Genomic DNA, 26,820 nt, shown 5'->3' with positions numbered 1-26,820 from the left:
ATTTTTAAAAGGACAATTCACTAAATTTCTTTTATATTATTGACAAATTTTTGGTTAATTGTTCTATTTTCATTTTTTTATTTTTACTCCCCCGCCCCCTGCACACACCTGAACATTTAGAAAGAAACATTTCCTGTGAAAATTTTCATTTTCAAACAAGACATTTTTTATTTGAAAGAAAAAAAAAGAAAGAAAATGTTTGACCAGCTGTAGTATTGACCTACTGTCATACAGGTGCTGGCACTATAGCTGGAGGTCCCCTATTCTGGGTCAGATATAAATTTGTCCTTAGGCACTCACTGCCATTGTTGATCTCATGTTTTCCCACAGTTTTCACATGAGCACAGATGTTCTTCCCAAAGTCCAGACCAAATACCAGTCTGGGTAATTACATTCTAACTACCTGAAACTGCATTTTTAGATTCATTTGGAGAAGCTATTCTATATTTCCTGTGTTGTCAAGTGCTACTAGTACAGAATCACTGCTCCATTCCACTCCAGAGGTAGTTAGTATTGAGTAATAATAATTGGAGATATACCAATCTCCTAGAACTGGAAGGGACCTTCAAAGGTCATTGAGTCTAGCCCCCTGCCTTCACTAGCAAGACCAATTTTTGCCCCAGATCCCTAAGTGGCCTCCTCAAGGATTGAACTCACAACCCTGGGTTTAGCAGGCCAATGCTCAAACCACTGAGCTAGCCCAGCCTAGCCCCTGTAAGTGATTTTGTGTGTGTGTGTGTGTGTGTGTGTGTGTGTGTGTGTATGTGTGTGCACGTGCACACATCTCTCTCTCTCTCATACATACAGGCTCCTCTTTTTATATGTTTCTCTCCTACAAAAGAATCAGTCTGCTAACTGGAAGATGTATTAGCTTCCTTAATTTGTTTGTTTTTCCCACTAGTAATTTTTAAAAAGTGGATAAGTTTGCAGAATGATGCACATGCAGATGTCATGATTAAGAAAGAATTTTACTTTTATCATAGATCTCTCACCCTAAAACTGAGTGACACATTTGACTATGCAAGAAGCCTTATCTAGCAATCAATTTCATGATAATCACTGTGGATATTTTGACACTGATATCTGATTCTGAGGTTTCATTGATAAACTGAGTACACTGCACTACCTTTGCTCATACCCCATGAGGAAGGGTCCCTATATTTTCTTCCCCTAAACAAGAATGAAAGTCAATATGTGAAGTTAAACCCTGATTAGTATTGTATAAAGCCATGCAGGCCTGTGTACTTCCATATATAAACAACCCAACGCTGATATATCACACTGAAAAAAATCAATTAATCATATACAGAAACCAGGCTGCTCCAATTGCTAATGATAATTTACACAGAAGCAATAAATTACATAACATCACACATCATTTTCAATTGTATCAGATTATACAAAGCTTTCTTACACAGTATTTTAGATAAGACCAATATGGCTCTCAAACAAATCAATGTGATTTAAATCAAGCTATGCAATCTCACAGAAAAAACAAACTAGTCACAATATATAGTGAGAGACTGCAAGAAAATGGAGTGTATGTTCAGATTAGAAATGGGGCTTGAAGTTATGAGGTTCACATTGGGTTGAAAAGTTCTGGAGTGTGAGTAAGTCTAGTAGAATATTACCTGAACTCATTGAATCTGCATAATTAGCCAGAAATTTTAATCTCAGGACAGAGTTCCTTGTGAATAGAGCTGGTTGAAATCTTTAAAATGAAAAATGTTCTGCAGAAAATTGGCCTTTTCTTGGAAATAAAGTTATTCAGTCCAATACAAAACAAAAAATCATTTACAAAAACACTGTTTTTGGTAAATACAATTTGTAAGTAACCAGTTCAGGTCAATAATAATTTTAGAAGCAAAGACTGGTTCAGTTTCAAAAACTTCAAAACAAATAAAACCAATTTTTTTACAGTTTTAATGAAATTACTTTTGACTTTTTCACCCAGCCCCACTTGTTAGTTTTTTCACTACCTGCTTCCATAAAATGTATCCTCTAGCAAGACATGATCCTGCATCCTTTACTCACTTCAGCAATCTGCTTTAATACAAAGAACTACACAAGTGAGTAAGGGTAGTCTGATAAGCCTTGTAATTGCTGAGTTCAAAACAAATTAATGTGTCTATCATTAAGATATTTCACCAAGACTAAAGTAACAAGCAGATTTGAAAGCAATACTATCTAAAACCAAAGCACTGCCTAATTCTGATCTTAGTTACATTGCTATAAATTTTGGAATCATATTGGTTTCAATTGTGGTGTTTTGGAGTTACAAATGATATAACTGAGATCACAATCTGGCATATATTCTGAGGGCTAGACTCTTTTATGTGTCAGGGAAGACTTGCAGAGCTCTTGCAGTTCAAAGGTTTAACTGGCCAGTTTAACTGGCCACTGCACAAGGGAATCCTTGGATGTCATTGAGCCATGATAGTAGTTCCTATATTATCCCCTCATGGCTACCAGCATACACCTCAGTGATCTCTGGCTATTGCAACAGTTCCAAGGGGCCACAGGCAGCCATTACAAGTTAAAGCGCACTGGGATCAGACTGGCGCCTGGATGGGAACTGGCTGGGCACAAGTAGGGCCCCAGGATTAGAAGAGAAGAAATCTTGTACCCCTATTTCCACAGCTGTATTTAGCATTCCCTGACTTCAGTGGTGGATCTGGGCCTTTATATGATTTATGTCTGTGAAAAGATTGACTGATATTTAACTACGTCTGGCTATTTCCTTAAATACAAAATGAAGGAACTATCATATCTAAATGTTGACCTGTCAAATTACAGATAATGTCTTGAAGGAAGAACAGGTTCAATCCTATCTTATTGGTAGTGCTTCAGCAGTCGTCACTAAACAGACATATGCATTGGCATACATAGTGTTGTGTGATCCTTACATCCCTGTTGATGTTCTCAGGTTATCTGGTTACCTTAAAAGTATAGACAGTTAGGAGTATTTCACAGTGTTGGGATATACATTTTAACAAACAGATAGGAAACATTAATGGAATTAAATCACAATATGCTCCAAAAATTCAGAAGCCTGGAAATTACTATTTTGTCTCTGAGACAAAAGAAAATAGGCAAGAGCATTGTTAATAATAAATAATAACACTTGGCACGCTACATCATCATAGCACCATAATAATAATACTTAGCACGTCACATCTTCCAGGAACAATGCAAACATTAACTAATTAATCCTCACAACACCTCTGTATGGGAGAGAGATCCTTATTACACAAATAAGGGAAACTGAAATGCAGAAAAATTATAGGGCCCAATTTTTTCCAGAGTGGCCTCCAGTCTTGGTCACCAATTTTAAACTTGTATGTGGCCTGATTTTCAGTTAAAGAGCTGTGTGAGTTTAACACATCAAAAAAGCATTTCCTAGAACAGTGATTACCAAAATTGTTCCGCCGCTTGTGCAGGGAAAGTCCCTGGCGAGCCGAGCCAGTTTGTTTACCTGCCGCATCCGCCGGTTTGGCCGATTGCAGCTCTCAGTGGCCGCGGTTCGCTGCTTCAGGCCAATGGGAGCTGCTGGAAGCGGCGTGGGCCGAGGGACATACTGGCTGCTGCTTCCAGCAGCTCCCGAACCGTGGCCAGTGGGAGCTGTGATTGGCTGAACCTGCAGACACGGCAGGTAAACAAACCAGCCCGGCCTGCCAGGGGCTTTCCCCACACAAGCGGCAGAACAAGTTTGGGAACCACTGCCCTAGAAGTACCTAAAATTGGACATCAAAAAAATTGAGGCACCTAAAATTTGAGGACACTTCTGAAATTTTGCCTTTGTGACTTTGTCTAGTGCTCAGCCACTAGTTTCTTAATATCAAAAATTAATAAGAACAAAGAATGGAAGTAAGGAGCAGGTACAGGAAAGTGGGAAGCAGGTGAGGTTAGAGACAGGAGAAGTTAATTGTTGGTATAAAGAATCACATGGTGCCTGTTTGTAGACTTTTAGGATCCAGTTCTGACATCAGGCATGATATCTACATTTTCACCAGGTGCTGCTGGCAGTGGTGTCGCTGCTGTAGAAAGAGATGATGGCTCATAAATTTTGCTCCCAAAGGACCTGGTGCTTGCAACCAACTGTGTGGTGCTGCCTGGGTACCATTAACGCAATCCAGTATGCTCAGGCAAGTTTCTCTCTCTCCAGCCCAGTTCTTCTTTGCCTCTAATCTTCCTCTTGCGGCTGTTTCCAAGTGGGCATGTTTCAAATACTGCTTAGACCCCAATCCTGCAAATACTCAGTGGGACTACTGAAAGTTAACTATATGCATAAGGATCAGGGTTTTAGCGTATTAAAATAGGCTTTGAAGGTGAAGTTAAGTGAAAACTTCAGTAAACTCATGACATACATTCAAGTAATAAGAGCACAAGGTATCACGGCATTCTCAGTACCTCTTTGTTACCAAAGACATATTACCTAATGAGGTAGACTCTCTAGGCCTGACTTCTATCTCATGAACACTGCAGTAAACCAGGAGTAAATGCTCTACAGTTAATGGAGTTACACTGGAGTAAAAATAGACTTGATAGTTAAAAATCAGGATCCACGTGTTCAAAGAAATGCACAGGGAAGAAGACAGCATTTGAAACATTTTGATAATGCAGTATGAGAATACAGAGCCTATATCAAAACCAATTGAAATCAAAGATTTTCCCCTGATGTCAGTGGAATTAGGGATCAGTTTTGTAGTTTGCAGATAGGATAACTAATTATGATTCTTTGGAACACAACCAGATAACTTTCCTATGGAGGAAATTAATTATTCCTGAAGCATATGGTACTGGCCAAAGGCAAAGACTGGAGGTGAACTAGATGGGCCATTGCCCTGATCCAGTATGGCAATTCCCATGTTCCCATGACATTCCTTTTCAGAAGTCTGGGAGCTAAAGGTGGGCTCTATGAAGGAATTTAAGGTTTGCAATGCTGCACATTGCAGCACCTAACTTTTAGGTGCCTAGAAATACACAGGAACATCACTGCTATCCACAACTTGAGTTATATGCTTAAGATCCCTATACATTGAATGGAGAAAGATAGGCACCTAAGAATGCAGTCCACAAACCCAGCATACTAACTGGGAAGGAGTTTAAACTAGCCAATGGGAGACATTTACCAGAGAGGTGTGTGCTAATCCCTGCTCTTATCTTGGAAATAGGAACATAAATCCAAGCTGCAGGGCAGTACCTAACTCTGCCAGCGATCCATGAATGGGAGAAGTCAGGCATTTGACTGCCTAGGTTACATGTGGGGCCTGAAACAAAACAGGGTGCTGGGAGGAGGGTGGCAACAACTTCCCTCATAACTTTTAGCCTAGTGGATAGGGTACTCACCCAGGATGTGGGAGATCCACCACTTCAAGTCCCCTCTCTTCTTGAAGGGAGAAAGGAATTGAACAGAGATCTGCTACCTCTCAGGGTAGTGCTCTAACCTTTAGCTTTAGAGTCATTCTAAATCTTTCTCTGTCCCAATTATATTTAACTATTCAATCTTTCAATTAAAGTGGAACAACTTCAATAGGATCTATTGATAGAGACCCAACTCAGAATATTCTCTAGCCTAGTGATTAGGGCACTCACCTGAGAGTTCACAGATCCCTGCGAGGCTACTTATCAGATCAGGCCCCTGCATGCAACTTAGGCAGCCAAATGTCTATCTTTTTCCAGTTTGTGCATTGCTCTGGGTCTCAGGTGGGAGATAAGCATCTATGCTCCTGACATGACGTACTAGTGTGCATGAGCAGAAGCAAAAACTTTACCACTCAGTGAGTTTAGCCCCCTACAGGGCTAGGCAGCAGCCAAGCAGTTTTGTGGATCACAGTGGGGCCTAAAGATGGGACTTAGGCACCTTTGGGAGCCCATCCTGAGTGTCTAGTAGTGATTAAATATTTCAGCATGTAACCATTTTCTTTAGCAGAGGCATCACTTAAGAACAGCGTTTCACAGCACTGCAGTCAAGAATAAAGCAGAGTGGATAACTGAATTACTTTAAGGGGAGGAGGGAGAAAAGATATACTGGAATGGAAAGGAAGGCAAAAATAGTTACCATCAATGATAATCAGGTGGGGTTTTTTCATCCTCTCTCTCTGCTGCCATTTTAGTGATTGAAAAATCGCTCTGCACTTTCTGTCTTAGGTATAAAAGCCTGAATTGAAAATAAACAACCATATTGATTTCTTAATGCACACAGTGATCAAAATCAAGTTATTTTTCTCAAAGCAAAGTCTCAAAAACAAAATCAACTATTTTACTGATTTTTTAATTCAAAATTTTAATGACTTTTTTCAAAAATTGAAAAATATTTAAAAAACCCAGTAAGATTTTTAAAAATAATTTGAACTAGCTTTGAAGTGAATTTTTAATTTATTTTTCTTGATTAAAAAAAGTTCTGACCAGCTATAATTATAAGCACTTTACATTTCAGGGGAAAATGGTCTACTGCTTTTCTTATTGCAGACTCATGTATTTGAATGTGTAAAAAAGTCTCTCTCCCACAAATTCAGGATTCCAGAGATTCCAACACTAGAAGAGATCACTGTGATCATCAAGACTGATCTCTTATATAACACAGGCCATAAAACTACACAAAAATAATTCCTTTTAAAAAGTACTACTTGATTTTAAAATTGCCAGGAATGCAGAATCCACCTCAACCCTTGATAAGTTGTTCCAGTTATTAATTACTCTAATCTGTCTCAGAAGTGCCCACATCCTTTCAACAAAGTTTTAGTCACCCACTCCAGGAGCAGAATTAACAGCATGTGATTTAGAGACCAGTCGGATTATTTATGTTGATGTTTAATTGAATTGCTGTACCGCCTAGGAGCCCTAATCATGGACCAAGACCCCACTGTGCTAGACACTGTATAAACATCAAACAAAAAGATGGTCCCTTTCCCAAAGGGCTTAGAGTCTAAGCATAAAACAAGAGATGACAGCTGGATATAGATGGACAGATGGAGGAGCATGAGGAAACAATCAGGCAATGACTAACCAATAGTCAAAGGCCTTGCTGTAGTGAACACTTCATCAATATCTCATGTGTTGGAATAACTTTGCATACATTTCTTTTTTTTTGGCGTAATTACAGTAAAAATTCCATTACATAACAAGCATACTTTAAAAAGTTTAATTCTTTCTATGAGTAATTAAGGGCTAAAATGATCAAATAAATTGTCTACTTAAGAATATTTTGCCCAGCTCTAGGTGCATGAAATGTATCTTTGTTGAAGAAAACATCATTTGGGATTTTAGATGGATTGAAAGAGCCCATTTAACATATTCAGTATTTGCCGCACATCAATTTTCTTTGATATATTGTCCTGCAATTTATTAGAATCAACTACCTTTCAAAGGGAAAACTATTGTCATGTGCCTTGGGATAGGAGCAAAGAAGTGGCTAAACAATGTTCTTGGTGATAAATATAGACCCAGTCCTATTGAAAAAAATAATAATAATCAATAATATCAAAGAAAACAAGCAAATTCCAGCCCCTAGTCATGGGCTGGAAGCTAGCGCATCCCCACTTGCCAATCACCTTCACAGACATTTCCTAACCTCCAGTTTTGCATAGCTTCAGAATAATTACCAAGGAGACAATTAATCATTTAAACACATACACACAGTATGGAGGCAAAAGATATATCCATACCAGTCAAATGAGAGCAGCAGTCAGGGGAAGATTTATAAAAAAAAAGTCTGAAAGGAGTAAAAAAAAAAAAAAAAAAAAATCAATGGAAGACAGTACTGCATAGTTACAGTTCAGGAATTAATGTAATTCATATTCAAGCAATGTGTCTTTCCAGTTATTGTGAAAGTGTCAATGCTTTACAATAAGTGGTAAATCGTTATTAATTCTTTTAATATTCATAGCAATAGTGTTAATCACAGTCAAGTGCTTCTGGTGCTAATAGAAATGTCAGATATAATTCCATAGGCATTACATATGAGCTAATAGATGGCTCAGGTGGGTGAAGACAGAAGCTTGTAACTCACCAATCAACAGTTATGTTCACATAATCATGACCGAGTGATTTATAAACAGGAGTGGAGCAGAGGAAATTCAGATAGGTATTTTATTTAGGCCCATCTACTGTATTCTATAAAGTAACTTGTTTGATATGTACAAAATTACTTTTTAAGGAGAAATGAATTGTCTTTAATTTTGTGTTCACTGCCGCTTCTAAACCTTTTTGCCTGAAGGCTTGAGGTTGTAAGTCCTGACGTCATTTTTTATGACTGGTTTGAAGGGAGAAATGTATTTATTTTAGGCTGATATTGGTTAAATACTTTCATACAACTTGTTATTTTTTACTGCAGATGTGCCCTATTTATATATGTGATAGGTTCATTTTTAAATAAATTAGAAAATAAATAAATGTGATAAAATATTTACAGCACAACTCCCGGTCACTTAAGAGAAATTCAATATATTGATTCTAACCTAGCCCCATCAAGTTATTTGCAGAGTACCAGTCATGCTAATATTAGTGCACAGAATAGTGCCAAAAGGGTTAGAGCAGGAAAGTGAGAATCAAGACTCTACAGGGGGTAGGGGGAGAGGATGCTCTGGCTTTGCCACTGCCTGGCTATGTCACCTTTGGCAAGTCACTTAGGTCAACATTTTCTAAAGCATCCAATAATTTAAATGTCTCGTGGTTCCACTGCATAAGGAGGTACTTAATGCAGCACTGCCACGAAGGTTGTATGCACTGCATCCCATAGTATGGAGCCCTATTCTGTAGCCATAAACAGTGGCTGGAAGGGATGGGGAATGGATAGACCAAAGACAGGGGCACCACTGGCCTGAGGTTACCTCTGGGGAGCATTCCCCCAGTGGCCTGATGGGTAAGTATTCCCAGGGCCGCCCAGAGGGGGGGGGCAAGTGGGGCAATTTGCCCCGGGCTCCGCAGGGGCCCCCAAGAGAACAGCTGAGGCTCCCGCCTCCGCCCCTCTCCTGGAGCCTTAGCGCATCGAGCAGCGACCTCAGACAGCGCCGCAGCGTGTCTCCGGCGGGGCCCCTGAGCCCCGCCAGGCTCAGAGCCGCGTGGGGAGGGGGCGGGGCTGCGAGCTCCGGGCTGAGCTCAGCTCCCTCCGCTCGGCATGGAGCTCACAGCCCCACCCCCTCACCACACGGCTCAGAGCGGGGCAGGGCTCAGGCCCCGCCGGAGACACGCTGCAGCTGTTCTGCGAGGCGCTGAGGCTCTGGGTGAGGAGGGAGCCGGGGGTAAGAGGCTGGGGCCGGGGGGGTTTCCTAAGGGGCAGGGAGTCCTGGGGACAGTCAGGGCACAGGGAGGGGGCAGAGGTTGGGGGAGCGGTCAGGGGGCAGGGAATGGGGTTGGATTGTGGGCATTCCGGGGGGTGGGGTGGATAGGGGTTGGGAAAGACAGGGAGCAGGGGTGGGGTCCCATGGTGGTCGGGGGGGTCTCTGGGGGACGGTGAGGGGACAAGGAGCAGGATGGGTCAGGGATTCTGAGGGAGGCAGTCAGGGGGCAGGAAGTGGGTGGAGGTCGGATAGGGGGCAGGGCCAGGCTGTTTGGGAGGCACAGCCTTCCCTACCCTAAAGCTCATTCAGCAGTTTGAGGCTTGCAGGAGAGCGAAGCTGTTAGCTTTTCCATTAGGGCTACCGTCCCTTTCACTTCTCAAATGCCAAATTATAGTCTATATGTAATTTCAGTGCCATAGGGAGATTCATGTCAGGGGAGGGAAGCTTCATTTAAAATTAGCCACTGGGGGGAGGGATCACATGAGAAGAGCAATATCCTTCCCAACCCTACCAAGGGAGACCCCCCCCCCCCGCATTCCCTGAGGCTCCAGAGGGGTTAATTCAGTGGTTCTCAAACTTTTGTCCTGGTGACCCTTTCACATAGCAAACCTCCGAGTGCGACCGCCACACCATTTATAAATTGAAAACACTTTTTTATATATTTAACACTATTATAAATGCTGGAGGCAAAGCGGGGTTTGAGGTGGAGGCTGACAGCTCACGACCCCTAGTAATAACCTCGTGACCCCCTGAGGGGTCCTGACCTCCAGTTTGAGAACCCCTGGATTAATTTAATTTTAGCACCCTGTGTCCATTCACATGCATGTGCTATTTTGAGCATTTCAGTTTTGACAACATAGGCTCACCCCAGATTCTGGAAAAAGCTCAAATGCTCAGTTTGTGGAGTATGTACATAAGCTATAGTAAAGAAAAACCCACAGTAACCGTCTCCAGTTTGTGAGGGACCCCATGGAGCCAGTCTCTAGGAAACAGGTAAATGCCTGGAGATTAAGTCCATTAATGGCTATTAGCCAGGATGGGTAAGGAATGGTGTCCCTAGCCTCTTTTTCTCAGAGAGTGGAGATGGATGGCAGGAGCGAGATCACTTGATCATTACCTGATAGGTTCACTCCCTCTGGGGCACTTGGCATTGGCCATTGTCAGTAGACAGGATACTGGGCAGGATGGCCTTTGGTTTGACCCAGTATGGCTGTTCTTATGTTCTAACCTAAATGAACCCAAAGTTATGGAGACAGCTATGAGTCAAGGAAGCCAGCAGAGTATCAGAAACCTGGAAAAATCTCTGCCTGGGTGGGCTCAGGTGTTTGGTTACAAGCTGAGGTGGTTCAAAAAAGTTTTGGATTTTTTTTAAGCAGAATTTTTTTGTTGTTTCTTTAAACAATCAAACACAGCAAGCAGCAAATATTTGGCCACACACTTCTGAAACCTCAAACCATGTTCAGGTTTTGGCAGACTAATTTCAGCTTTTCAATTAAAAAAACAACAAATTTTGAAGGAAACCAGACATTGTCCATGATTTTTTTTTCTGCTTTTTAAAAACCCCTAGTTTTCGATCCAGAAAAAATGTTGATGGAAAATATTTGTCCAACCCTTTTAATGAGCTTTAGTGCCTTTTAGCACTAGTTGATGCTGAGAACCAGTGATACCTTGTAAAGAAGTTTTCTCAAAACTGGGTTTGTGCTGAAATGCGAAAGGTTTATTTTTCCCAGGGGCGCCCGTGGGGGGAGCAAGTGGGGCAATTTGCCGTGGGCCCCACAAGGGCCCTCAGGAGAATATAGTATTGCAATTTTTTTATAGAAGGGGCCCCCAAAAATTTTTTGCCCCAGACCCCCTGAATTCTCTGGGTGGCCCTGAGTATTCCTCTTTCTCTACTTCCCTCTTCCCTGTATGTGTCATCAGCGTTTGACCCTCTTGTTCAGGTAGGCACTAGATTTAAGAGTTTAGCTTATATACAAAGTGATTTTTACAAAGTTCATTTCCCCATGTCTGTTTAAAGAGGGAATAAACCAGCAAGTTTACAGCCTGTGTGGTGTTTAGTGTAGTGGAGTTTTGCATGTGTTAGTGAACTTTTAAGGCCCTGCTCTGCAATTATGTAATGTTCCATGTGGACAAGATTTTTGCTTTAGTTGACTGTGGGAAGGAGGGAGTCTGCAATTACAGGCTCAGAATGATGCAATTTTAATCTTTGTCCTCACTCTCAGATGTTGAGCAGAGGGGACTGAAAGGTCTGGGTCAATGGCATGGAGATAGGAAATGCTTCACATCTCTCTCCAGCTCCTTTATTAGGCAGACTGAAAGAATGAGATTGTCATAGTCTCTGAAGAGCCACTAAGCCAAACTCAATTGCAGAGCAGATTGTTTCATTGCAGATGGGATAGGATGGGCAGTAGTGAAGTTTCCTATTTCCACCTCAAATAAAAGAGGAAAAACGGTTACTCACCTTCTCATAACTGTTGTTCTTCAAGATGTGTTGTTCATGTCCATTCCAATCAGGTGTGTGCGCACCGCGTGCACGCCAGCCAGAAGATTTTTACCTTAACAGTCTGTAGGGTCGGCCTAGGTGCCCCCTGGAGTTGCTCCTTCATGGCGCCCAATATAGCACCCTCCTGACCCCCACTCCCTCAGTTCTTTCTTTCCGGCTGCTCTGACAGAAGGGTAGGAGGCTGGGTATTGGAATGGACACGAACAACACATCTCAAAGAACAACACTTACGAGAAGGTGATTAACCATTTATTCTTCTTCGAGTGTTCACGTCCATTCCAATCGAGTGACTCACAAGCCAAAGTTCAGGATGTGGGGTCAGAGTCATATACTGATTGGAGCATGGCGCTATATTGGGCGCCATGAAGACAGGACTCCAGGGGGCACCCAGGCCCACCCTATGGACCCTGCTAAGGGAAAAATATTCTGGCTGGTGTGCACAAAGCATGCACCCACCTGATTGGAATGGACATGAACAAGCACTGGAAGAAGAACTACTATTTTCACATCCTAGTAGTAGGGTGTACATTTTATTTTTCTCCATCTCACCTCCTCCTTCTTTTCCTGCTTCCGCCAAGCCCATTCCATTTTGTGGGATTTCCTTATCTCCATCTCCTTCTTTTCCATCACACAAGAGCATTGACCTCCTCCCAGTCTTTTCCCACCTTTTTTGATAAGGCTCCACACATTTATAACATTTGAGTGGGGGGTTATTTGCAATTTCTTTTCATGCCATTTCATCCTGACTAATCTTCACATTTTTCAGGACATTTCACAAAATGAGGTTCTTCTTTGAGTTTTGGTTCCTGTGTGTATTCCACTGTGGGGTACACATGCATTCTATGTGCCTGAGATTGGAAGATTCTTGGTAGTAGTGTCCATTGGTACACATCCGCACTCTTTCCTTGTACTCCTCAGTTTCTTCTTACCACACATGGTCTGAGATCGAACACTCCAGTGTCCCTGAATCTCTTCTTTTGACTTTATTTGTAAATACTATATAAATATCTTTTTCTTATTAGATACGTTAAGTTTTTTAGTATAGTCAATTAGGGATGAAAGAGTCCTTTTTCCCTTTTGGGACTTCCTCTGCCACTGCGCTTGTCCCAGCACAGAGATCGAGCTACAGACAGAGTACAGGGATTCAAAATATGTATTTCCTCTCCACAAGCTTTCCTGGTCAGCAATGCCCATCAGAGATGTCTGTACTGCCTGAGAGAAGAGATGTCTCTCTTCTCTTCTTCTGAGATTCAGAATGGTCACCTGGCCATAGAAAATCATGTCTTTAAATAGTGTGGCAAAGTACCTTCTTCTCCTCAGCAGGCTCAGTCCTTTTTAGCCTTGGAGATTCAGGCTTGGGCAAAGCAAATCCTTGTAGGTAGCACAGGGTCTGGCTATTACTTCCCTCAGTCAGTCCCTTGTGCTTGTTTTTCTTCCCTTCTGGGGACAGAGTGCAGCCTTCCTTGCTGGAAGGGTTCAGAGCCTTGCTGCACCTAGCTTACTGGCAGCTTCCCTGTTTCTCTCACTCTCCCCGCCACCCTTCCACGCAGGGGAGGGTTTAAAAAGGTCTCAAGCAGTTGGAGCCAGCTGAACCTAATTAGTTCCCTGGTAACCTCTTTTCCGGTTGCACCTTATTTCCCTGTGGTTATCTCTCCTCAGTGGATTGGGAGAGGCCTTTTAACCCCCTGAGACTACTTACTACCCCCGCCCCCTGGTAGTTGTTGGTCCTGGGTTTGCCACAATAGAAACAAATGGCTCATGGCCCTTGACTTAAAGGACTGCTATTTCCACATAAATACACTTCCCTCTCACAGGAGGTCCCTGAGGTTCATGATAGGTATGAACTGTCGTCAGATGCTACCGGTGTGATGCTCTGCTCTGTTCACTGTTGATATCACTCAGCTGCGTGCGTGTGTTACCTCTGTGTGCTGTCCCAGCTCTGCGCAGATAGCTGATACAGCAGACCCCGGTGGATTAAATATATAAAAGTTCACTGTAGTTCCAATACAGATCATAGATTTCCTCAGAGCACCTCTAGACTGACTCAGAGCTAAAGTTTACTTCCCCAAAGACAGGTTCCAAATCAATTAAGATTCCTACCAATGAGTTGAGAAAGAGTCCACAAACATCAGTTTGGACATGTCTCATCCTCATCCACATAGTCTTACACTATGTGACCTTGTTTGCAAGACTCCTACTTTGCTGTGTATAGGCCTGGCTTCTGGTTTGAGCAAGCCCAGTAAGGACAAGCTAGTTATAATCCCTTTCAGGGTACAAGACTCTCTGGCTTGGAGGTAGAACAAAAAAATGGGTGTGCTTCAGAAGACATTAATTATGGATGCCTCTCTGACAGTCGGAGGCACTCATCAGAATGATCACAGTGCAGGGAACATGGACTCCTCATATCTCCAGGATGCATAGAAATCTCCTGGAACTGAGAGCAGTCTGGGAAGCTGGCAAAAAATTCTTACCATTTATTCACTCCCAGTTTGTTCATGTGAGATTGAACAATATGACAACTGTATTTTATACCAACAAACAAGGGAGATCTACATCCCTTTGTATAGAGGAAGTCCACCTGTAGAATTAGGATCATCTGATGATGAATACATGTGAGAATTCCAGTCTCAGCCTCAAGGACCACATATGTACCGGACAATGGAATGCAGATAGGGATCATGCATCTTGAAAAACACTGTTCACACAAGGTAATTAACCATTTTTTTCCCTCTGGCATTCCACCTTGCTAAAGTCAGGCAATTTTCATTTTTTAATTCTGCCCAATTTTACTAGACATTTCATGACTCCTCGTGTTTAAATATTGACTCACTGAAGCATCAAAATTTAAGAGCACCAAAAATTTTTATTTCTCTGACCTCTTTTTTTTTAAAAAAATAAGACCATTTTGCAGCAAAATGCTAAAATATTCAAATATTGAATGGTTAATATATCTTTGTCAAATGTTTCCATAATTCTACTTTTTCACATCCTAACCAAACAAAGAAAGGCAGATTTTGTTTCAAATAAACAAAGGATTTCAGTCTGCAGCACTGGCAACAATCCAGTAATTTTCCAAAACTCAAAATTCACCAGAATGTATTTTTCAAAGAAACCTTATATTTCTTTTGTCTAAAACTATCAATTGGCTGAACATTTACTTTTGTTCCTTTTTTCCACAGCCTGTATCATCTTTCGAGAATACTTGTCTGGTGCAGAAAGTCAACACCTAAGTTCCAAATGGGTTTATGTGGGATATAGTCCTGGTACTGGTCTTCTGTCCAGCAAAGTTATGTTTTCTTGTGTTCTCTTGACTCTGGTGACTCTTATTCACATGTATAGGGCTGAAGAGATGGCCAGTTTTGGTGGTGAGGGAATTTTATTCTATGGCACATTTGTAGAACAGGGATCCTGGGGAATTTCACATTTTCTCCAGGGAGTACTGGAGTGAGAATCTATGTGGTCCTTCTCCTGTGATTGTAATTAGACGACTTCTTCTCCATCTTCACCTCATGTGACTCTGCGTTTCTTCCTTTTTTTCCCCAGTCATTGTGACTGTAGTCTCCCAAATGATGTGGTGGAAACCTCATCACCTTATATATTGTAAAAATAATCTAGACAAAACACAACCAATTGTCAGTAGAGAACAATCCTGCAGTGACTCCAGGGAAATGGACTATATACTCAACAGATCTCTTCTAGTTCTAAACATCTATGATGCACATCTTTCACCTGTCTCTGATAAGCCTGAAAATTATCAGATCCTGCTTCCCAGTGATCAAAACTGTGATAAGGATATAAAGCTGCACTGGAAGCTACACTGTGAGATGGAAAGTGTGGACCCTTTCATATCCCTCTGTCACTTTTCTTTAAAAGCAATATAAAGACCATCTTTACTCACTGCTGCTTGTATGATCTCTATATGTATCCAAAGAGCTTCCTATTTCCCATAGTTCCCCTTAGAGCACATATTCCTATGAGCTAGACAGATAGATGGACAGTACAACAGCCATTTGCAATATTTGTTTTCATGTATTCCTTTATTATGGAAGTCATTTCAACTAGATCATTAAATAACTTTTAGGCAGTGAGAGGCCGTATATCCATCACCCACTGAATTCTAAGTATTTAATGCAGATCTCATATTGATCATTTTCCTCAAATACTAATTTTTATTTATTTCCCCTTCCCAAGAGGCTTAACAAATAAAATATGCTATTCCTGCCAGCATGAATTTATAACACCAGAAGGGAGATGAAATAAAAAAGCTAAGCATACTCCATTAACTATTATTCATAAACTATTTCCGCTCGTCAGCTGCTTTCTCTGAAAATCAAAATGTGATATTCCCTCTCCCTTTCAATTTGAATTGATTTCTTGGAGTTTCTTTAAGTTCCGACATCATCACAACAAATACATTAAATAAAGAGGTCTTCCTTCTCCAGTGCCTCAGCTATGCCCACCCCCCAATAAAATCTATTTAATTTTATAAAGCAAAAAACAAGACAGTATTTTCTTGAGGTTGGATTTAAAAAAAAAAAAGTTACTGCCATCATCATGAGTGTTTGTGCTGGATTGGGGGGGAGTGAGGGGGTATATTGTTATTGAGGAAAAAATCAGGGCTAAACCTATGCAGAGTTCAATGTAAGGTTATACTTCTCAAAGCTTTCTTTAGGTGAAGCCCTTTCATGTTATCAAATTGATTTCACATCAATATACTGCCTAGAGTTAAAAACCAAGGAAAAGCAATGCCGTATTTCTGAAGGCATTAGAGCCAGTACACTTTCACATTTCTGAAAAATATACTGTGATCTCTCTCTCAATTTATCTGTCAATCTTATCATATACAACACCGTATTCAAGAGTTTTTCTTTGGAATGGAAGGATATGTCCCTCAGTTACTGCCCCAAGAAGAGAACTAAAAATGGTCCAGCTTCATTATTTCTTGCAGGCATAGCTTGCTCTAAAATATCTGTCAAGGTGGACTAATTGTTATTTGATATAGGTCTCAGTGAGATGTGATACTATTTTAAGCATTGGTCTCCTGTTTTACTATTCATTCCCACATACTTGTATTTATACAGCTAGAGACTTTGTGTGCATGGGACAGGTGGGAGTTGTTTGGTTTTTTGTTTGCTTCATGCATAAGAGATTTGAGAAAGTGAGGGGTTTAGGTTATTATTTTTTTTCAAGGGTCATGATACATTCTACCCAATAATCTTCACTCTGGGGATTTACAAACTACTCAGCTGTTGACTTTAAAAAATACAGGACGGTGGATTAAATTTGGTCCTCTGGCCTCCACTGTGAAGGATATTTACATTGCCAATACAAAAATCACACTGTGTGTCTTATTCTTGGAACAAGTATCCAATAGTGCCCAAAGATTATTCAAAGTTTTTCTGAAAGAAAATCACTGACAGATGCCAACAATTAAAAGGAGAGATCAGGAATTTTGCCATCAGTAACAATTCTTTATATTAATAGTTTGGCATGAAACCAACTGTTTTCAGAAACTGTTTTGTCAGCACAAGCTGAATGTCAGGTAAATTGGCTCCCAATAAACAAACATTTGGGTGGGTTTTGAACCATCCTTTTCCCTTTCCCAGGAACGGTGTGCGCACTGCAGGCAATAATAGCTCGAAAGGCAGCATGTGACCTTGGGAAATGTCTGCATCAGGACTATTTCTTTGGTTATGGAAGTGGCTACAATACTTTTGAGGAGCAAAATATTTGGTTTTACAACTGATTTGGCATATCTTTCCCTGGCTTTTTAACATGATATACTTTCTCTCTAATTGTTACCATGGAACTGCCGGTTGGAATAAATAATGTTACTACTACTTCTTTGACCTTCTCAAATATTTTTCATTCAAAGATCCCAAGACATTTTATGGACAACAGGATCAGAAAAAAATACCTGGGAGATAACTGGCCTCAGTCTCATTTTGCAAGACTGCTCTGAAAAGCCACCCTAGTCATATTTATTTTGCTTTGCTCCTGCGTCTAGATAAAACTCTGAAGCACCAATCCTACTTTTTTTTCTAAATAGATCTTAGTTTCAGGATGTGCCAGGGAAAGTGACATATTCTTTGGATTACTGGGATCTGGGCCATACACCTAGAGAGAGGAAGAACAACAAGTGATAGTACAGCACAAAGGTGATTGCTGCTGGATGGATGGACAGTTTCACAAGAAAAATAAAGGACTCTGGAATGACGAGACCCATGCTATGGAAGCTGGAAGGAAGATGGGAATGGAGGGACACATTTTGGTGGATCTAAAACCTGTTTAGGATTAGCCATTCCTGGTAATTGTCTAGATTCCTTTCAAAGAAGTGTCATTTCCTCCTTTCTTCTTCCCCTTCCCATTAACAAGCAGAATCATCTTTAAGTTTTAGGAAGCTTTTCTGCAAGACTAATATACTACAGGGATGTCCATGAACCCACATCGTACCACTATGCTGTGATGCAGTATTACAGAGTTATGGCACTTGGGTCTTTGTTGTGTGATGTTACATTTACATGTATGATTCTGAACCATCACGTGGCCATGCAACATCAAGCAAACATTGACACAGAGACACTCAGAAAGCTGAACAGTGTCACAAAGCCCCAAATGAAATTCTTCTCTGAGTGGCAACCCCACCTTGACTGCTGGCAGGTTTTTCTGCACACTCCCTCCCCGCTCCCTGCCATGAAGGGAATGTTGGTCCCTAAAGCTTGCTGTGTTAAGGGTCCTGTCCTGACACAGGGTCCAATCCTGCAGCACTTACTCATATGTGTGTCCTCACTGAAATAAAAAGAACATACTGTCTGAATAAAGGACGCAGAATTTGGCCCAGACTGTGCTAGATGACATCAGCCATTCTGAGAGAAAAACAGGCTTAATGGCTGACCTAATAAAAGCCATAGAAATACTGGAGCACTTATTCTGGTAGCAGTTTTATGACACCTAAATAGGTTTTGTGCATGCAAGAAATAATTTTAGAGTTTTTTTCTGCTTCTCCCAAATTTGCTTTCATGTATTTTTTTTTAAGTCAAACCTCTTGCCTCCTCATGCTGAAAAATTGCTGATGTTTTTACTCTGCAGAAATTGAAGACATTTGCACTCTCCATGCCACATGAATCAGCAAATCTTCCCCCTTAAAAAGCAAGGCTTTTCAGAACAAAGTGGAAACTGTGCTTGACCTATTGATAAATAGTGAACTTCTGATTTTTCTTTCTTCTGTGGCTGCTCTTTTCTTAGGAAAGGAAAGAGAGAAATAGACCAATTATTCTATGTAGACCTTCTCCCTGGGGGCCAATTGATCTTTGTTCCCCACAATCCATTCTTTGGTTGCTTTCTACTTTCTACAGAAAGAGTGAAACATTAGCATGCATACAAAGGGCCAGATTCTGCCTTAACTTTGAATGTAACATAAAACACCTTTAACCTATGGGATCAATATAAACAGCTGGCATCCAACCTTTTTGCTGAGAGGCATGGTTTTCAGAGTAGCTGAAGTTTTTTGATGGAAAAAACCTAACAGTTTATCTTGACTAGATCTGGTTGGGATTCTTGATCAAACAAAATCTTAGTCCACTCTTCTTCAACCCCCTAAAAATAATCCTAATAGACAAAAATATTGGCATATTCTTATATCAATTATTAAAGAATGTATGCTCAAGACAGCAGAATCTCCAATACAACTGAAAAAATACAATGGTAATAGTCTTCTTTTATGGGTAGTGAGAACAGACCACTAATGTAGCATGAAATGTCAAGCAAATTACCTTTGCCTCAAGTGACAACTAGTTTTGAGAATTCATATTTCTGATATTGATGGTTTAATTTAGGCAAAAGATGGAGGAATAGAATTAAGAAACATGACACCTGTAGACTGTGCTTCTGGGAATAAATTCTTCTCCCTATGTACCACAATATCAAACTCACTGAAAAAAATGCAAAGGGCCTGTGGGTATTATGGTTGCAAGGCTAATCTTGGTGGTTTATTGAATCCAGCCTTTCCACCGCAGCCCAACTTATGGAGATTCAAATTTAAATCAGATTCCGTTTAAAACAGAGCTGGAACTAGTTCAGACTTGTGAGTGTTCTAGGCCAACACAAATACTCTGGCTTCTAAAACACAACCTGCATGTGTAAATGAACCAGCTGGATAACAATGCCGTGTGCTAATTAACTCCCACTGTACTGAATACTCAATGATTTCCATCCTCCCCACCCAATCGCAATATTCCCTTTTTTCCTCAGTCCTTTGACAGTTGCCACCATTGTCATTATTACTGGTGCTCTCTGGTCAACTGTTATTGTAATGTCTTCTTTCCTAAATTCTCATCAACTGGCATAATAACAGTGCACCATGTGGAATAACCAAGGGATTTAATTTCACTACCAAGCCACTACAATATACAAATGTGAGCGTTTTCAATCATATACAATTGGACTGACTTTCTTTGCACTGAAGATTCCTGTAATTATATCAGCAACCAACACCATAGATTGGCCCTGAAGAGAACAACAAATACAGTTTCATAGCACTACAAGATCCACCAGTTCTGGAATATGTTTAATTCTGATTTAGCTGCTGGTGCTGGCAGTTTGGCTCCAGAAGTTTACCTCCTGAGAAATCTGAAAGGGCTAATTGTAAGGTATTTCCTAGGCTCCTCTACACTTGTTTCCCGTCTGCCGGTGTGGAAACTAGAGCTAGTCATATAATATTGGATTTAATAATGTTGCCCCTCTGCCTCAGCAAAAGAGGAATTTGCTGGAGCTAAACTGTGTGATAGCTCCTTGCCACTCCAGTTTGTTAACCAGCCAAACAAACTCCTCAGGACTCCACCAGTCCTAATTTAGCCTTGTGGGTTAATCTGTCTGCGGCATCCAGCCCTTGTTACTGGACACCTGGGAAATTGCAAAATCCACCAAAGACAGAATATACACCGGCCTGTTGGTTCAGCTGAGGATGCACATCTCACTTAAATATAACAAAACAGATTAATTTAAATAAAAGAAGAACAACTTTATCAATAAAGAACAGAGATTTAAGTGATACTTACCAGTGATAATAACAACAGAAAATGGTTACAGGTAAAACAAAAGTATAATCATGTGTCCTAGTGACTAAAACTCTATTCAATTGGCTACAGTCCTTGACTAAGACAATTTAGTTACTTAAAGCATTCTTTCAGCATCACTCACCCCACATGGCCAAGGATCACAATTCATGGAATACACAGAGCACTGACCTCTTTGATCTTTGTTTGCCAGAAAACAAATGGGTTCTTTCCTCTTCTTTTCATAGTCCCATAAACCTTTGAAATCCATTGAAGAGTATCCCCAGCTACAGATCTTCTCCTCTGCTTTTTGTGCTCCAGTGAGCTGACATCATGCTGTTTTCTTATTCACCCAATTATTTGCTTTTTCTGTTGATTTAAAATGAAAATGAAGAATCTGTTGTAGTGGTTTCACAATACTTGATTCACAATGGATATCTAGGCAGACAGATAAATCAATATTTTCTTGGCTGGGGAAGACTTGTTTATCAACCCTACTTGATTATGTTGTTTTAAACATATTTTTAGTATACACATACATCATTGATTAACACCCATGCCTATGATGACATCAGTGATATAGGTTTTCATTTGATATCTTATGCAACATTTTTATAGATAACCATAATAAATGGAAAGTGATAGGTGTAGTGAGTTTTGTCAGGTTGACAGGAGTTGCCATTATATGGCAGTGAGGGCTCTTAGGATCACAAATGTATTCAGCAATTGTCTTGATATCTAGTAATTAAACTATTTGATGCAGTTAAAAAAAATATTTGCCCAGTTCTAGTGGGTCAGCCCTTTGATTGGTCTTTCCAGGTTTCAGATACCCATTATTGAATGACATATGGCACTGGCCACAGTAAAGCATAACTTTTCAAAGCTAGAAAGTAGCTAGAAAAATATTTCATAGCACAGCTCCCATATACACTTTGAGTAGGACTCTTCTGACATCTATATTATTATAAATAAGGAATTAATTCCATTGAAGATAATATAGTTACAACACTTGTATACATGTGGAAGTGAATGGAGAATCAGGCCCTTTTGTGGCAAGTATGTTCCAGCACCCATCTATACAGTGAGCCACAAAATCATTGCCATCTTCTTTCTCCTCCTCTTTTTGTTAAGAAGTAAGTGTTTTCAGTGTTGCTAAATGAAAGACAAACATAAAGACTGTTTTCTAGATGATAAGATATCTGGGGCAGAGACCAACACAGAGATGGCAAGATGCACTGGGAGGCTTAGAGAAGTGAGTAAGCTAAGAATGTGTGTACATTATTTTGACCTAATTTCTTCTCTAACACAATACAAGGGAGCTTGTGTTTTTAGGTATTGAAGAAGAAACACATCTTTAGAAGGAATCTGAATGACAAGAGAGTAGGGAATGGGCCCACTGGAATAGCGAGACCATTCCATGCATTAGAGGCAGGATGTAGTAGGCAGAGAAAGAGGAGTGGAAGGAGGACAAGAAGTCAGTGTTGAAGATCGTATTGTTGGCAGACAGAATGGGGTCAAGGGAGGAAAGACTAAGAGGTGGGATCAGAGATGTAGGCTAAAAGGGTCTAGGGCTTAGCAGGTGATGGCAGAAAATCTTTGTGGCATCTTACTTTACTAAGGTGTTACACTGCATTACTATACAATTATCACTTCAGATTAAAAGCAATGTCAACGTTCCTGGCTGAGAAGAACCCTGGCATCCTTCTTTAGAAAATGCTGAGGAAGAGATAGGCTGGAGAACCTTGCTGTAAGAGTATCCACAGAATGTGGGAGAAAGGAAGAGGGCAGGCTTGGGTCTTGCCTGTTTACCTTTAACTTTGTGGCTGACAGGAGAGTCCAAACCCACACTGTTACTGTTGTTCCTTCCTCAAATATCAAAACAATGGCGAGCTACCCAGTTCACCACCTTCAGACAAAGCCACATTAACCAGATATTTAGACTGATAAAGTCCCAGAGGATCATAGGCTGGATCAAGTCTGTTAGTGTTTGGATCTGGGAGGAAGAACCCACTCTTCAAAACTATGGAAGGCAGATTCCTTAGAGGATCTTTAACTTTTGGATGTACTAATGCACTGCAGTCATTTCTTATTGCTGTTTCTCTACGTCTCTGAAGATATAACTTGGGAGTCAGGTTTCCATTTCATCAATAGAGCATATCATTCCCCAGCCATTTCTTCTCCCCTGCAAGTATAAAATTAACCCTGGTATTAAAGTGAAGTTATTTTTAAAAGTAATAAAACCAAATCACATTCTCTGGCAATTTACTATAGGAATTCCATGGAAACTGCAGACGGAAAAAAGGCTAGAAAGTGTTTTTAAGTGGTATATTTTTAATCAAGTATTTTGCTGCTTTTCGCTGGTCTGGAATTCTCTTGAGTCCAGAGCACAGTAAAGACAAAACATTGAACACTGGAGAATTTTTAAGCACCTCATAAACACAATAGTTACAAAGTTTTATGGGGAAAAAAAAGAAAAAAAAGAAAGCAAACTATAAGGATCCTTTCTTGCTATCACTAACCAGATGCTAGGATATCTGCCTTTGTTGCAGCCACAATGACTTTGAATGGGACTAGATTAATTGCAGTCTTGATGAACGGAATGACTGACATACAAATAGTTTTGAATACATCATTGTTTTTACTATTTAATTCCTATCCAGCAGATTTTTTATTTCAACACTGTCATTGTAATTACCAATTCTATAAACAGAAAACAGTGCAGGTGTGCTCGTAAGCTACCTTTCTGTTGCACAATACAATATACTCAGAACTGGGAAATTCAGAAAGACATCTAAAATTGCACAAGGTTTATGCGCAGAATGTGCCAGCCCTAGAGTTTTGCTGCCTTAAGGAAAGCTAGAACATATCCACTCATCCCAATTCCACACTAATGAGCCACTAGATATTTTGCTGACCTTTATACTGTTCTGTCTGTATGATAGAATAACCTGGCTACTAGGTAATCTTTCCTGCTAAACTGCAAAAATGAGGTTTTGCAGCTTTACTGACTACTTACCATCATTTCTACAATACTGTGACAGGTAGGACAACTTCCTGCAATATCTTTGGGAGACTATATTGTTTTAAGTATGTGAATGGTTTATGTTTCATTGTGGACCAGGGATTGTATGCACTACACGAGGAGAGGGTTGCCTCAGCTTTTCCAGGAAATGAAAAATGATTAAGGCAAATCACTTAGGTTATAACACCTGCATAGAGGTACCACCACTCTGACATATGGTTCCAACTGGGTTGTCCAACAGACAAAGAAAGTCAGGACAAATTGCTTGAACTTAAACTGATTTAGGGTCTTGCTGATCCAGCAAATGCACAGGACAGCCTGTCCAAGTGGGACCCAAACCTTGTGGAAGGATTGCCTTCTCAGTTCCCAGAAGACTGGTAAAACTCCATAAGTTATAGGGTGACCTCTGGGAAGATTTTAGGAATGTTTTTACCTGAAAAATAAACATAATATGGAGATATCCTATCTCATAAATCTGGAGGGGCTCCTGAAAGGTCATTGAGTCCAGCCCCCTGCCTTCACTAGCAAGATCAAGTATTGATTTTGCCCTAGATCCCTAAGCGGCCCCCTCAAGGATTGAACTCAAAACCCTCAGTTTAGCAGGCCAATGCTCAAACCACTGAGCTATCCCTCCCCATACCATTGTTTAGGGGGGGGGGAATGATGTAGTAACTTGTAACTGATGATAAGTCCAGTGTCCTTAGCCATTGAAGAGAAAGCAAAGTGCAGACATTGGCCTTTTTAGGCAGACTGGCTTCCTGGAACTATCACATTATAATCCAGGGAGCTATACAGTCTTAAACCCCCCAGTCAGGAAGGAGTGAGATGCAGATTTCTGCTCAAGATAGGTGATGACTGGGAACTGGAAATCTTGAATTAGGTGCCCTCAAGGCACCACAGAGAGGGAAATACAGGAGCAGGTACCCTGAAATTGTGACAAATACTATAAAAAGAAAATTGGCCCAAACCCATTCTACCAAGGGCTTTAATTTAATCAAATCTCATAAAATAAGTCTGGTTAGTACTTTTATGGGAGGAGGAATGGCTCTGTGGTTAAAGCATGGGATAGAACTCAATTCCCAGCTCTGCCACCATCCTCTCATGTGACCTTGGGCAAGTCACTTAAGCACAGATCCATAAAGTATTTAGGCTTCTAACTTCCACTGATTTCAATGGAAATTAGGAGTCTACCTACCTTTGAGAAACTGGCCTTTATACTCTCTGTGCCTGAGCTTCCCACCTATAAAATGGAGATACTGCTATTTCCTTTCTCCCACCCTTTGGTATGCATGATTATATAGTCTTTGATTGAAGAAAGCAACCCCATTCAGGCAATCACTTAAATATCAGTAACTTTAATGACTTACAGTTAAGCATATGTGTAAGTGCTTTCCTACATAGGGATGGACTTATTCACACATTTAAGTGCTTTCCTGAATCATGGCCTTAGAATGTATGGCTCAGATAGTGCAGAAAATTGCTTTAACTCCTGTTGATTTCTATGAGGGTTGAGCACTGGAGTGAGCTTCACCATCATGCCTGCCACTCCAATTATTTCCTGGAATCCTAGCTCTTCTTAATCCTAATCCTGAGGGCTGTCCTGATGAGACTGGGCCAGAGAGAGAGACCAGATGACATCACCATCCCTACCAGCTCCAGCTGAATCCCAAACACTACATGGGATAAAATAGGATCAGACCTAAAAAACAAACAACATCTCCAGTTCATCTCAATTTATTCTTTTTTCCCAAAAAGGATAGTTATTACCATCTTTAATACCATCAAGGAGACCGTCAAACAAGGGGTTTCCATCTAAGAACTCTTTCTAGCTAAAGGGAAGGGAACAAAAGATATTATTAAAATAAAAGCCTTACTTAACACTTTACATTTAAAATGTTTTAACTATTTTCTCCTTCATTTCTGTATCTTTAATAAAGGGTTAAAAGGATTTTTAATGGTGTTTGCCATGGTACTAAGCAGGTTAAGGTCTCAATATGTCAAACCTAAACCTTTTTATACACTGTTTAGTTTGGACAGTGACTGGGTTGCATTAACATCTTTGGCCCATTTATTCCATCTAAATGAATCCAAAACACCTAAGTCCCTTTGGGGCTCCGGGTCTAAGCTCTTTGGGGCATGGGCAGTCTCTTAAAATATTGTTATTATGACTAGAACAATGGAGCCCAAGTCATGGTGGGGTCTCTAGACTCTAATGTAACACAAATAACAAACAGTTTGGTGCGGGAAGCTATGCAAACGGTGGTGTGTCTGTTTTCTGTGCACTTCATCATGACATTTCAGCTATGTGTTGAGACAGCAGTAATTTTGTTATTGTAGTTGTTGTAGCCTCCTTCTGCGAATACACACAAACTTTGTTTTCTGATACAGATTTTAATTTTTTTTACTACTTGACTCTTATGGAATAACTCAAGGCACACAACGTTAAGCATGAGAGTTAGTCTTTGCAGAATTGGGACCTGTGTTTGGAAAAAGACAAATGACCAAGAAAAATGTACGTACACTCAGAAATAGTGTTGGTGATGGGCAGGTGGCATTCACTCCTCTGAGTTGAGCATATTGCAGAGAGGCACTGTGCTGATATAGGTACCACCTGTATAGAGAATATCATTTCTAATGCTTAATAATGATTCTCTTGCACTCTTCGTATTCTAAGGAATAATAGCTGTCCATAGAGCTGGCTGAGCAGTGTGCAGTTCAATCTCTTGTGCCCCTTAATATTCACAGTTTGTGATAGTTTTTAAGGTGCAAGTTTTCTTCATCTGAATGTTCATAAACAGTGGATTTGGGGGCCTGTAGCCAAATGAGTAACATATTAAAGAGTAAAATATTTTCATAGCATCTTTTCATCCAAGGATTTCAAAGCATTTTACAAATATTAATAAATTTAACCTCAGAACACTCCTGTGAGGTAGAAATGGCATGCATCATTTCACTTTGCAC

At 40.5% G+C, this 26,820-nt stretch overlaps 2 long non-coding RNA genes across 2 annotated transcripts in view; one reads left to right on the top strand and one right to left on the bottom strand.

Moving 5' to 3' along the window:
* The window catches only part of LOC120405210, a 65,432-nt gene that overhangs the window by 26,844 nt on the left and 11,768 nt on the right, over window positions 1-26,820 (top strand). The window lies entirely within an intron of this gene.
* LOC120405211 lies at window positions 14,706-23,009 on the bottom strand. Its single transcript, XR_005598441.1, has 3 exons — window positions 22,647-23,009; window positions 21,030-21,206; window positions 14,706-15,395 (listed from the first exon to the last, which is right to left on the bottom strand). It is a non-coding gene; the product is annotated as an uncharacterized LOC120405211 (long non-coding RNA).

The sequence above is a fragment of the Mauremys reevesii genome, linkage group 4, assembly GCF_016161935.1.
Source record: "Mauremys reevesii isolate NIE-2019 linkage group 4, ASM1616193v1, whole genome shotgun sequence".
Taxonomy (NCBI): domain Eukaryota; kingdom Metazoa; phylum Chordata; order Testudines; family Geoemydidae; genus Mauremys; species Mauremys reevesii.
This window is presented reverse-complemented; position numbering and strand designations above follow the sequence as displayed.